Here is a 12691-nt window from a genome sequence, read left to right on the forward strand (position 1 = left end):
GTCTTTGGTGACTGATTGACATTGACTGTTTCCAAGATCTGGGCACTCTTTGTATTGTGTGGACTGGACAAGTTGTTTTCTCCACTAAGAGCATAAAGGGGTTTGAGGCTCTTTACTTAACTGTAGCTTCAAGAGCTAAAGAAAAAAAAATCCAGAATAAAATGATTTATTGAATTGAAAAACATTTTAAAATGAAAAGCAAACAAAAACAAAACAAGATAGTGTAGCATGTTTTGGGTTTTATTTAAGTTATTTTAGATATCTGCTGAGGAGAGACTATGAATCTACAAGAAGATTAAATCTGTATAAGATGCTGAGAAATACAACCCGGGACTTCCAGATCAAAACAAATAGCTAGATGATCCATTTCAAGGATGTGCAGGTCATTAACAGGCAAGATCATAGTTGATAGCCATATCCAATAGTGCACTCACTTATACTCACTTTGCAGGCGTTTTGTTTCTGAATTGTAATGATACCTGAATGTTGTAATCTTTGACTAGCAACTAATGAAAACTAACCTTCCAGGATTCGGTGATATTAAGCAGGCATAGGAGTATTGAATATCAGTAGGGCTTTCACCTAGAAGAAAGCTTCTTTTTTTCAATGGACTACAGATATCCATCCATTTTCCAAGCACTTCATCCAGTTCAGAGTCACAGAGGAGCCAGAGCGTATCCCAGCAAGAGACAGGAGCAAGACAGGACACAGGCTGTATGGGGCTTTGCTATCGCAGGGCACTCATGGACATTCACACACTCACATAAGGACTAGTTTTCCCAAAAGCCAAAAGCCAATTAACATTCCAGTATGTGTTTGGAATATGGGAGGAAATCAGAGCAGGTGGAGGAGATCCATTTCAACACAGGGAAAACATACAAACTCCATTCAGAAGACACCCCAGGTCTAGAATTGAATACAGGGCCCCAGCACAACAAGGAAGCAATGCTTACCTCTGTGCCACCATGCTGCTGTTACAGCATACTCTTGTCATTTAGAAGTATCTCTGAAAGACGTTTACAGAATGAAATAATGTTGCTGTTCTGTTGAGGGTCAGTACAGGTTGTCCTGTATTGATCCACTGTCTGTCTGAATTTACAGGCTTTACAAAATTTATTACTCACGTTGTTTCAAAGAGCTTATCGTTTATGATGTGTTAAAGACTGCCTGGCTGCTTGGTATTCAGAAATTGTTTCCTTGTGCTGAAATATGCACTGCTTAGCAGTTATAACATAAATCGGAAAGTTGGAACTACGTAGGAATAGTCGAAAGTGCCAGAAATGACAAATAAACTAAATTTGTCCTTTCTTAGTAATTTTCTTAAAGGGAAGTTCTTCTTAGGCCTCAACATTCTAGGGGCAGTTCCAATCTATATGTTCCAGCAACAATAGCAAATTCTGTTTTCTATTTCTGGAGTTTCTTTCCTTCCCCAGATGTCTTCCCACATATACTTGGGATAATAATACTACTCAAACAACAAAACCATCTGCTTACAATTTTAAAATGTAAATAATGCTTTTTATAGTTCCTTTGAAAGGTAGTGTGATAGCAGTGTCAAAACTGTTAGGTTTGCTTACAGTCAAGCAGTTTGTATTTTAGTCATTGGTACTTTTGTGGGTGGCTCGGTGGCATAGTGACTAGCATTGCTGCCTTCAGTTCTGGACATAGGGTGGTATCTGCATGGCATTAGTATAATTCTCCTCATGTTTACATGGGTTCCCTTCCACAGTCCAAAGACATATTGCTAGGTTAATTGACTTTTGAGAAAACTAGCCATAGTATGAGTGTGAGCATGTCTGTGTGTGCCCTACAATGGATTGGCGTCCCATCTAGGGTATACGCTGCCTTGCACCCATTGCTTGGCAAGAGGCTTTGGCTTCCCAGTGACACTGAATAGGATGAAACAGTCAGAAGAGATAAAATTCTTGGCTACGTATTGGGCTACTCTGTATATCCCAAGTGAGCCATTGATTTAAAACTTAGCCTGCTGTATTTTCATTGTGCATCAGTTTACATCTTGCCTTTGAAAGTAAGCGTTAATGTAATTGGTGATTAAAGTTAAGAATAATTTTTACTGGATAAAGCAGTTAGAAAATGGACAGATGGAAAATGGATGGATAGATGGATATATCAGTGCTTTTCATTAATAAGCCAAGTACAAGTGTAATTATTGTAATTAGTTATTTCCTTGGGAGTCATCCCAGATTTAGTGCCTTACATTTTTCCACCTTGATTACTTGTGGGGATTTCCAAAAGGAAAAAAAGGGTTAGGAAATCTATTTTTTTTTTCATGGATACATTTGCTATTATTTTGCTGTCTTTTTAGTTGCATGTATAATGTTGTATTAACCCACCAAAACAAGTTTTATATCAGTATCCATGATGGAATTGAATGTGGAAGTGAATGCACACAGGATCTATAAGGTCCTATAGAAGACTGGCATTTACAACAACTTAATGCCATCAGCATTCATGTCAGACCTAGGTATGATGATAAAGTATTGCATTAGATTACTGTGTGCACTAAATCAGTGTTGCATTAATGAAGCAGCTCTGAGAATTTCAGTAGTATTAGGGATCATAAATAATAAGCTCAGCATTTCTTAGTAGTGCTAGCTGCTCTTTTAATTCTAAGTATGGGAGCAAGTTGAGTCTGCCTCATGATGTGGTAAAATATTTCCAAGGTCAGCACTATATTGTTTTGGTTTTTTGTTTTGTTTTCCCAGTATTATCTGTTCTCTTCCTCTTAGAGAACTTGATGTATGCTGTGTCCCTTCAGTGTTGTCTTGCTTTTGCACAGGTTGGGTCTATTGTCTGAAGTGTAGCATGTGCAGGTTGATTTAGTGTGTTTGTATGAAGTGCATAAATTACCTTGAGTTCGCACTTATTTTCGATCTTTGCTATACAATTGCATATACAGTCTAATTAAATAATCTCATTTATTAGAATTTTTGTTTTTTAGCTGATCCCATTTGTTTTTTTAGAGATCTGCATCCCTACGTTCTCTTTTGGTAAGAGATAAATATAGCACATTCCTCTTTTTTGCTGTTCATTTTCTTTTATAAAGGCATTTTATGCTCTTAATTTGTTGTCATGAACTGTTTTTATTTATATCAGTAGGGCACTTTCTGATCTGACAACTTGTTTATCATTTAGAAAAGACTGGGCTCTAGAGTCATGTTTTTCATTATGGTTTCAGTGAGATTCCACATTACATTTGTGATTTCAGTAGATGCTCATTGACCTTTTAATCAGAATTCCACTGTCAACAGCTGTGTCCTGGCACAAGATATAGTCAGGTTTGTGCATTGAGATGACACTGGAAAATGCTTTTTGTAAGTTCTCGTTTTTTCTTACGGAGATGTTTTTTTCTTTTATTGTTGTAGAAACAATAATACACAAATAGTGTATTTTCTCATAATGCCTTCTTCTGGTGCTACCCAATTATTCCTCTGATATAAAGACTCTGATAAGGTCTCCACTGTGGCTGTGATTGGTTGGGTTTACAGTACATCTTGCCACCTTGTGTTCAGTGTGAGTTGTCTGTAGGTACAGGTATGATAGTAAAGATGTCTGCACAAGATACTAGGGATAATTTAATTCCATGGCATTGTATGAGGAGTCGTATATTGTCTTTGGGGGAAAGAAAAGTAATAATTACAACTTTTGGGAGCCAAATTTGTTGTCCTAGATTCTGGAAAAATAAAAAAACCTTCAATTTTTCATACCCCTCTGATTTATTACATTTTAGTAGGATTTGAAGAAACTAGCTACCACAACCATTTGTGTTTAATCTTAAAATATGTAAAAATCAATGTTTGTACTTGTGACTACCTTGTAATATTGCTTATAATATAAACAAAATTAAGAAAAGTAGATTTAAGTTTTTGCAAATGTTTAAAGATAGAGCTTGTGTGTGATTATTTTATATCCACTAAACGTGCCTCAGACTACCGTTACATCATCTTTCTTCCAGACCAGTAAACAGCAAGAGAGAAAATGGATGTGCCAGATGGCATCTTCTCATCACTGCCAGGTTCCTCATAAGAACTGTTGCTTTTATTGGTCTGCTGGGGAGAGGCCTAAAATGTTAATTTATTTGCATTTTTATGAACTGGCCAGCATTTCCCATAAAATCATTTGGTGAAGCACAACAGGCTTTCCACTGAGTTAATATACTGCTGTACTTTTAAGCTACTGTTCGTTGGCGAAGTTCAACTATGATACTTACATTGCTTTGATACGTACATCTTGGTTTGGATAATGTGTAGCCTGGAGAATGCTGAATCACAGTAATTTTCACAAAATGCACTTTTGAACTGACATTGAACATTGTCACCTTCTTAACTTACTGCTTCTCTAGATAATGCAGTCTAATTTTAAAGTGGATGGGATGCCAGTACAGTATATCACATTACGTGCGCACACATAAAATTTAGACAGAGACTTCTACCTAGTCAGCAAGTATTTGGAATATGTGGAAACTGGCATAATAGAAAACCCATGTGGAAAAAGTGTCTCCAGTCCAGAATTTCACCCAGGATCCAAAGGTAGCGAGGCAGTGTTAACTGCCTCACTCCTCTGTTTCATTACATATCCTATTCTAGGTCTTAAAAGGTAAATAAGGAGTGTCATAAAATACTGCGGTATACATTTGTGTGTCTTATCTTGGCACAAGAGTTTAAGCTTAAGTACAATATGCATGACCATTTTTACAGCACTTTCAAAGATGATATCTTGTATTACAAGTTAGTATGAGTGGAGATCACTTTCAGAAGAAAGTGTTTCACAAACTTGTTCTTCCATCCATCACAATGCCACGCTAAGCATATTTTCTTTTTATCCTACTTGGTTAATATACAACAGTAAATACAGTACGTGTGACACATACTGTGCCTGTTGGTTTTGATGATAATTTGTCATTTATGCTGTGGTAATAAAAACCAATTACAAATAGATATTAGAACTAACTTTCTTTATTCCTTTTGACCAGTACCAATTTGTACTGTTGCATATGAATGTGCCTTGAAGCACAGATGTTGAGCTTTGCAATTTTTAAAAGCTAGTACAAAAAGAACATAAGAATCGTTGTAAACTAGACCAGACTAAAACTGAGATCACTGAGATAAAATTTTATAGCTATTCAACCCCTTTGCTACAGCAACCCTAAATTCTGGTGCAGAACAGTAGTTTGAAAGGTAAAAAATAGAGCAATGTTCTCTTTTTGTGCAAACAAAAGTGGTTAATTAGGCTTTGGAGTAAAAGCATATGTCCCTGTAAACTCCCTCAGATAGATATTTAACTTCAAGCTATTCACATAGTAATTGTACAATGAAGACCAAGGACCTTTTCGAAAAAGTCAGGGATAAAGTGGTACACAATAGTGAACAGATCAGGAAAAGGTTACTGCATCATTCAGAAGTGGAATGTGCATCAATCCATAGATGGAATGTCTGATTTAAGGAGAATTTTAGTAATACCAGATTGTGTACACCCAGAGTGGGATTTAACTTGGGCTCCAGTGATTACAATCCAACTTCTATTGAATGACCAGGTAGACAGGATTGGCTAGAATTGGCTAATTCTCTTTTTAGGATAGTCTACAAATGACAAATTCCGCCTATTAGAATTTGGATTCCATTTCAAGTCTTGCCCTACAAAATTCATGTCTCTTTATCCTTTCCTTTTCTCTCAAACAGTATCTGTTAAGATAAACTGTGGCCAAAAGTAAAAAAAAAAAATGTAATTCATGATAAATTATTTTCTTTTTTTCCCATTTCTTTTTCTCAATCTTGTCTTAAAATCTTCTTGTTTCTTTTCATAAACTTTCTTAGTGTTTTACTGGCACTGATAATTCAGATTTAGTGCCAGAAAAATCTGGTCTGAATTTCCATTAGTTTTTTAGCAATCAGATAAGTAACAGAGAAATAGTTTTGTTTTCATGTCACTTTTATTACAATAAAGAATGTGAAAGATAACAAAATGCTGCCACCTTGTGATGCAGCGGAGTCTTTTCATAGCCTGTGCTGTGATATTTCTCCATCGCTGTGACACCAAATAATGAAGTAATTATTTAAGAGGTTAGTAGAATTTTGTTTTTATCTAAAGCTATTATATTAATTAACTGTGATCTAAATGGACAAAAATAATTTTAGGATGTACAACCTAATTGCAAAAAAGCAAATTTAAGAAAAGTGTATAAATCTGTATACTGTATGTGCAAAGCATACAGTTGAAAAACTGTCATGGAAAAGTTGAGATGGTAGTGGATTAATTAAAAAAAATCATTATATTTTAAGATGTATTCAAGTGACTACACTATATGTAAAATGAGCATATTTATAACTGCAGCAAATAGAAGTTATGAACTGAAGTTTGGGAGGGCTAACAACTTCTCACAATCTCACACAGCTGTTCCTAATGACAATCTTTACAGACGTTTACTATATTACAAATGTTCATCTCAAGCATCCCGCCTCATTTCCACCTTGCAGCTGCCCCTTACTTAAATCCCCTCTGAATGGGGTTTGAGCATCCTCGTTCTGTGGCCAGGAGGCTACCCATTAACCTAGCGCGTTATGCCAAAGCTATCCTACCAAGTAATCTAAACATTCTCAAAAAATCTGATTATTTTACGTTGTTGTTCCTTGTGAATTTCAGTTATTATGAATATAGTCAGAGGTAAATTCATTATGCTGATGATCTTTTATCAGTTTGTATTGTACCCACATTGCTGATGTTTTACCATTCTCCAGCAGTCGTGAAAGTCGTAGATTACTAACATGTTGGCCATGGTTGGAAAGATGTCAGGTTCCCATCTACTGTATTTCTACAGATGTCCTCACTAGACAGTAACTGTCCAGAATATAATACTACTAGCTCGATATTGATTGATCTGTTCTACACCATAAATTGACATAAATCATGACAAAGCAGCATAACTGATTAGTAACAGAGAAAAAAAGATAAAGAATGCCAGAATATTTTTAAAAAGAGAAACTAAAAGATTTTTCTTGTCTCTAACCTTATGCATCGGGGCCATGAAAAGCTACAACAACAAAACATTCCAAGAGGAAAGAGTCCATTCTTTATGTAATGAATGTGATTTCTTTTCTAAGGCAAATGTGTAGTTATTTTTTTCCCATTTTCACCTCAGGTAACTTGGTTTAAATCTAATATAATTTAGGCCAAATGGAACCAAAATCAACCGAGCTACAGTTCCCAAGTTCCATTTTAAAGATAACTACTGAAAGAGTTAATAATTAAATTGATTTGTGTGTGGTTTGACTGTGTGAAAGACCTGCACAGACCTGAGAAAGACCTTCTCAGCATTCCTATACATGGAATGAAAGGTATTGATAAAAATTAACTCCCAAATGTTTAAAATGTTCCACTATCAGGATATGAATCAGACGGGTTAATATTTAAAAGAGATTATTCGGTGTAAATAAACTCATAAACTGAGAAGTTCCTAAAATTGTAAAATTTTATCAATAAAGATATGGTATAGAAAATATTGTCTGTATAGACAGAGGTGCTGTGTGTTTTTAAGATTAACTGGAGTAATATTAGGGGATTGGCATAAGCAATGTACTGTATACACTATCTAAAGATAGCACAGATCATAAATGAGAGAGAGGGCAGTCCTGTTTGGCACCTCTAGAGATACTGAATTGGGAGCAGCTGTACCAAAATTGTTGCTGAAATCTGCACCTAACCAAATCTGATGCAGAACAACCCCTAACTTATCCCACTCCATTCCATTGAAAGTAGTGCTTCACTTTCTGTCAAGAAAAGTTATCCAATAAAAGATGCACCTCACCTGATCTGGAGCTTCAGAGCTATACAAAGTAGAAGAAATTAGGATAACTGTACTAATTCATTTAGAGATAGAGATAATATCATATTTTATCGTTTTAATGAATGGGATATATGTTGATGCTTCCTTATACCATTACTTCCTAGTAAATGACTGCATCTGGTTCCTTAAAAATATGAATTTTGTCATCTGAATGAGAAATTTAACATGAACCTTGAATATGGAATTCAAGTCTTTGTGTTTTGTCAATTCTGCTGCTGGAGTCTGGAAATGCAGTTTTTAAAACGTGCTCAAGCCTTTTTCCCAATTTGGCTGTTGTAATGGCATCTAAGCATTTCAATTCAGTGATTTTATTTTCAGTATATTAGATTCAAGTTAAAATGTATCTAAATGTATCTTTAGTACATGTTGCATGTGCTAAAGTTACTGACTTTAAGTACACGTAACCCAGACACAGAATCTTGTCTATAGTATATTTTTAATGTCTGAGGGCTAATAAAATGTATGAATTCCCCATTCTAAAGTGATGATACTGTACAACAGACATGGTTGATGCAGCTGTCATAGGTCTTTGAAGCACTAAAATATGGCCACAGATACAGATAATGAAAAGAGTGGTCCTAATCATTAATTCAAGCTAAACTAATTCTTTGTTAAATTATTGTCGGACATCTTAGAACATCAATATTAAGTGATTAGAGCATTGCAAGAGAGGTCATTAATCCAGCCTTCATGGGGATGGGAGATAAGACAAATTAGGCCTCAATGTCAGGATAAATAGGACATACAGTGCAATAAACAGAATGGAGAGAAACTCTCAGGAGAAAAATAGATGAGGAGAAGTGATTGGACCATGAGAGAGATATCAAATATCTGTATAGTATATAACCAGAGGGGTTGTGTGTTGTATATTTGTGTAACTTATTTTAATAAATTAGCCATTGTATGCTTGCTGCCTGGTTAATTCTTAGTGATGCTGAAGAAGCTAATAACACCTATAATTCTTTGTATTCCCTGACTAAAGTGTAATTCTTGTTAATTTTGTAAATTGCTTGCATTGCAAGCTGGTATCAGGACTTGATATTGGGCATCGATTTGATATGCCTTATTTTATTCACCAACCCCCTAAATTGTTACAGTACTTATAAATCTTGTCAACTTGAATCTGAAACATGTTCAGAAGGATTAATTTCTCAGCAGGATTGTTTTGAAGCACCGTTGTGTACCTTTATGTGGTATAATGTTATCTATTAAAGAGAGAGATTATACATTGTGATTCTAAATTGATACAGATAGTCATTACTGTAATCATTCCTAGAAAGATCTATGTCTAGCAGAAAACCAGGTGTAATCTTTTACTGAGTGGTTATGTACTTGTCAAACTTCTAATAGTGAAATCACAAGGTCATTTCACACTCCACTTGAGGTGCTTTTCCTGATAAACCAGTGCTCTCTCACTAGAAAGAAAGCGGCCAGGAGATGGCAGTACTGTACATCTTACAGGTATGCTAAACAATTAATCTATAAACGCCCATAGGCCTAATTAAATGCAGTGTATTAGGTGGTAATCATCACCTCTCGATATGGTATTGTATGTCATTATTAACTGTTGATAAACACCTGCAATTATTCTTTTGTTTTTATAGTGGGTACTTTCACTTGATTTAACTTTCTAAACAAAGTTCATACTTAGAGTTGGAAGTGTTGGTCTTTCATGCAAAACACACAAAAATGTGCATTACAGGGATTTCATGCAGAATCAATAATTAATTATTAATAATTCACAACAGTGACTGGTATTTTTGTTCTTATTGTCCATGAATAATGCTACTGTAGTCATAAATTATTACTGCACAGGAATATTAGTGGGGAAAAAGCTTTTTCTTTTGGAACTATTTTTATTACTATATGTACAGCATGTTAATTAAATGAAGATATTCATTTCATGTAATTATACTACTTATATTTTCATGTCAATATTATATGGAAAATAAATGTCCCCAAGTTCCCCTGTTGTTTTAGTATATCAGCTGACAATTCCATTAACTATTTTAATTGCAAATGCAAAATCATAATCTGCAAGTGATAGTGTTTCATACCAGTAAGAATAATTCAGTTTTGCATTTTGTAAGTGTTGTCTATATATACTGTCCTTCACATAAGCTCAGTCTATGTAGTCGGAATAATTGGGGCTGGCTATGTTAAACAATACATAGTGTAGTTTACTGCACAGCATCTTTAAAAGCCGAGACTTATCTCGTTGTCAGGTAACTGTCCAGACATCAGCAAACCCTTATGTTTTACATTTTGGAAATTCATGGCTTCAGTATGATGTTGGTAGGAAATTTCTTTCTCTTGTATTGTGGTTTTAAAACTCAAAAGTGTATACTAGACATGGCTTCCAATCTAGGTTTCAGTTTTTAAAACCTTTTAAGTGTAAAATTACATTTGGTCTCCAGGCTGCAGGTTTTCATTACCTTGGATTCCTTACAGACGATTACCATCGCAAGTCTAAAGTAAATTTATAAGCAGTGTAAATATTGATGTTGTTTCTTCTTGCGTCATTAAATAACACAAGTGCAAATGTAGCCAATTAGTATTCAACCAGAAACCTACTACTTTAGTATGCTCTGGCATTTACAAATTGCTCCATTTTTCAACTTCAAGCAAGGGTACAACAACATAAATAAGCAGTGTATCTTCAGAATGGCACACTGACCTTATCTTTATTAAAGACTGAAGGCAGGGAGTTTATGATACAGAATCATTGCATCTCATTACTTTCCACAACCCTCCACCCCTTCCCATTCATGTTTCCCAAACAGGAGCTGATCGAAGTCATTATAGAACTTGATCCATTAGGCACAAGGTATGGATTTGCTTGCTTGTGTTTGCCCCGAATTACTGTACTGTACAAAAAACTGTCTCCTTACACATACAGTAGGATAAGATGTTTATAAGGACATGTTTGTATGATTTCGATAAGCGACAAAAGCTTGTGTCTTTCAATTGCATTACAAAAAATACAAATCCTGCACTTTCTACAAAAAATGTTTGACTTATTCCAAGAACCACTACATGGGAAATGCATGATCTGAATGACTTTATTTTGTTATAACATTATACAAAATCAAGGTATCTAAAGCGACCTAAATAGATTTTAAGTCTTGATTTGAAAAATTTCAGGGAAGATGACTCTGGCATTCTTAGGGTTGGAATTGCAGAGATTTGTGCCATACCAGGAGAAGGCCCTATCATTCATAGAGTGTAGGTAGGCTCCGGGGACAGATACTGTAGGAGACCAGATGTGTGAAGGTTGCAAAGTGGGGAGTAGGATGATAGATACTCAAACAGATACTGAATTGCCAAGCCATGCAGAGCCTTATAGGTGAGCATGAGGAGTTTAAAGTCAACACAGAACCTGACAGAAAACAATGCAAGGACTCCAGCATAGGAATGATGTGATTGCTTGCACAAGACCTGGTCAGGATTCTGGCTAGCGAATTCTGGACATACTGTACTGTAGTTACTCATTGCGGAATTAGATATACCATTGAGCAGGGTATTGCAGTAATCAATTACAAAAACCGAAATATTTTTTCATCAACAGTTGGCGACATCATAGGATGTAGTCTGGCAATTTTTCTGAGGTGGCAGAATGATGTTTTTAAAATACTGTTGGACAAACGTCACTCCAGGATCAGATATCGCCCCTAAGATCTTCAATTAAGATTGAAACTCAAGTACATTACCATCCACAGATAGGATAATTGCATTGGCTGTACATAATTGATCGGGCATGCTGAGATGCATGACTTCAGTCATAGTTTAAATCAAGGGAGTTGTGAGTCATCCATGTTTTTATGTCAGAGATGCAATTACAGAGAGCAGAGGCAACCACGTCAGCGTCAGGTATAGTATGGATGTATCTGAGTATCGTTATACTATACCTGTGTATCATCAGCATAGAGATGATCATTTAAACAGTGAAATCTTAGTAGCTGACCAAGTGGGAACATATAAATGCTGAAAAGTAGGGGTCCCAGTATCTCTGATGAACACCTGACATGACATAAGTCCAGTTTCAGAACTGAAACTACCAAGAGAGACAAAGTGATAGGTAAGACTTGAACCATTTAAGAGGAATATCCAAAACAGTCTTATGATGAGAAAGTAAGATATTGTGGTTAACAGTGTCAAAAGCAACACTGAGGTCAAGAAAAATAGAAAGGGAAACAGAATGAGAAGCCATGACTTTAACCAGGGCAATTTCTGTGCTGAGTAGTTTTCTGAAAGCAAGGTTGGAGTGGTTTGAAAAGATTATTTGTAATGAGTTTATTAACCAAATCATTGTAGAGAGAATGTGATGCCAGATGTCGATCTCTGAGCTAAAGAACTCTAGGAATGTATTGCAAAGTTGGGATGAGACAGGTAATGTGGTGAGGCAGTTTAATCTGTTGATGGCAAAGAACAGGTGTCTAGGGTTGTTTTGATTGTTCTTGGTGAGATGGGAGATGTACAGTAGCCTCTATTGCATGCTTGTAATCAGTCAATTGCTCCTTCCAAAACTGAAAATGTAGGCCAGAAAGACACCACCTACATTCTAGTTTGTGGGAGACTGCATTAAATTGCATCACATGAATTAGTGGCATAATCTTGTTTCACAAAAAAACAAGGAGAAAAAATGAAGACCCTTTTTCAGCATCTTAGTTGAAACCATTCTATCAGGTCTTGTCCTTGAGAGAGTAAATATCTGATTTTTAGTTATAAACTTCCATGCAAAGATAAACAATTGTCAGACTTCTCTTTGAATAAAGAAAATAACTATAGCTCTGATGCTGGTTATTATGTATTCACATATCTAAATACCTT

This window comes from Lepisosteus oculatus, chromosome 1 (assembly GCF_040954835.1).
Source record: "Lepisosteus oculatus isolate fLepOcu1 chromosome 1, fLepOcu1.hap2, whole genome shotgun sequence".
In the NCBI taxonomy this organism is placed as follows: Eukaryota; Metazoa; Chordata; class Actinopteri; order Semionotiformes; family Lepisosteidae; genus Lepisosteus; species Lepisosteus oculatus.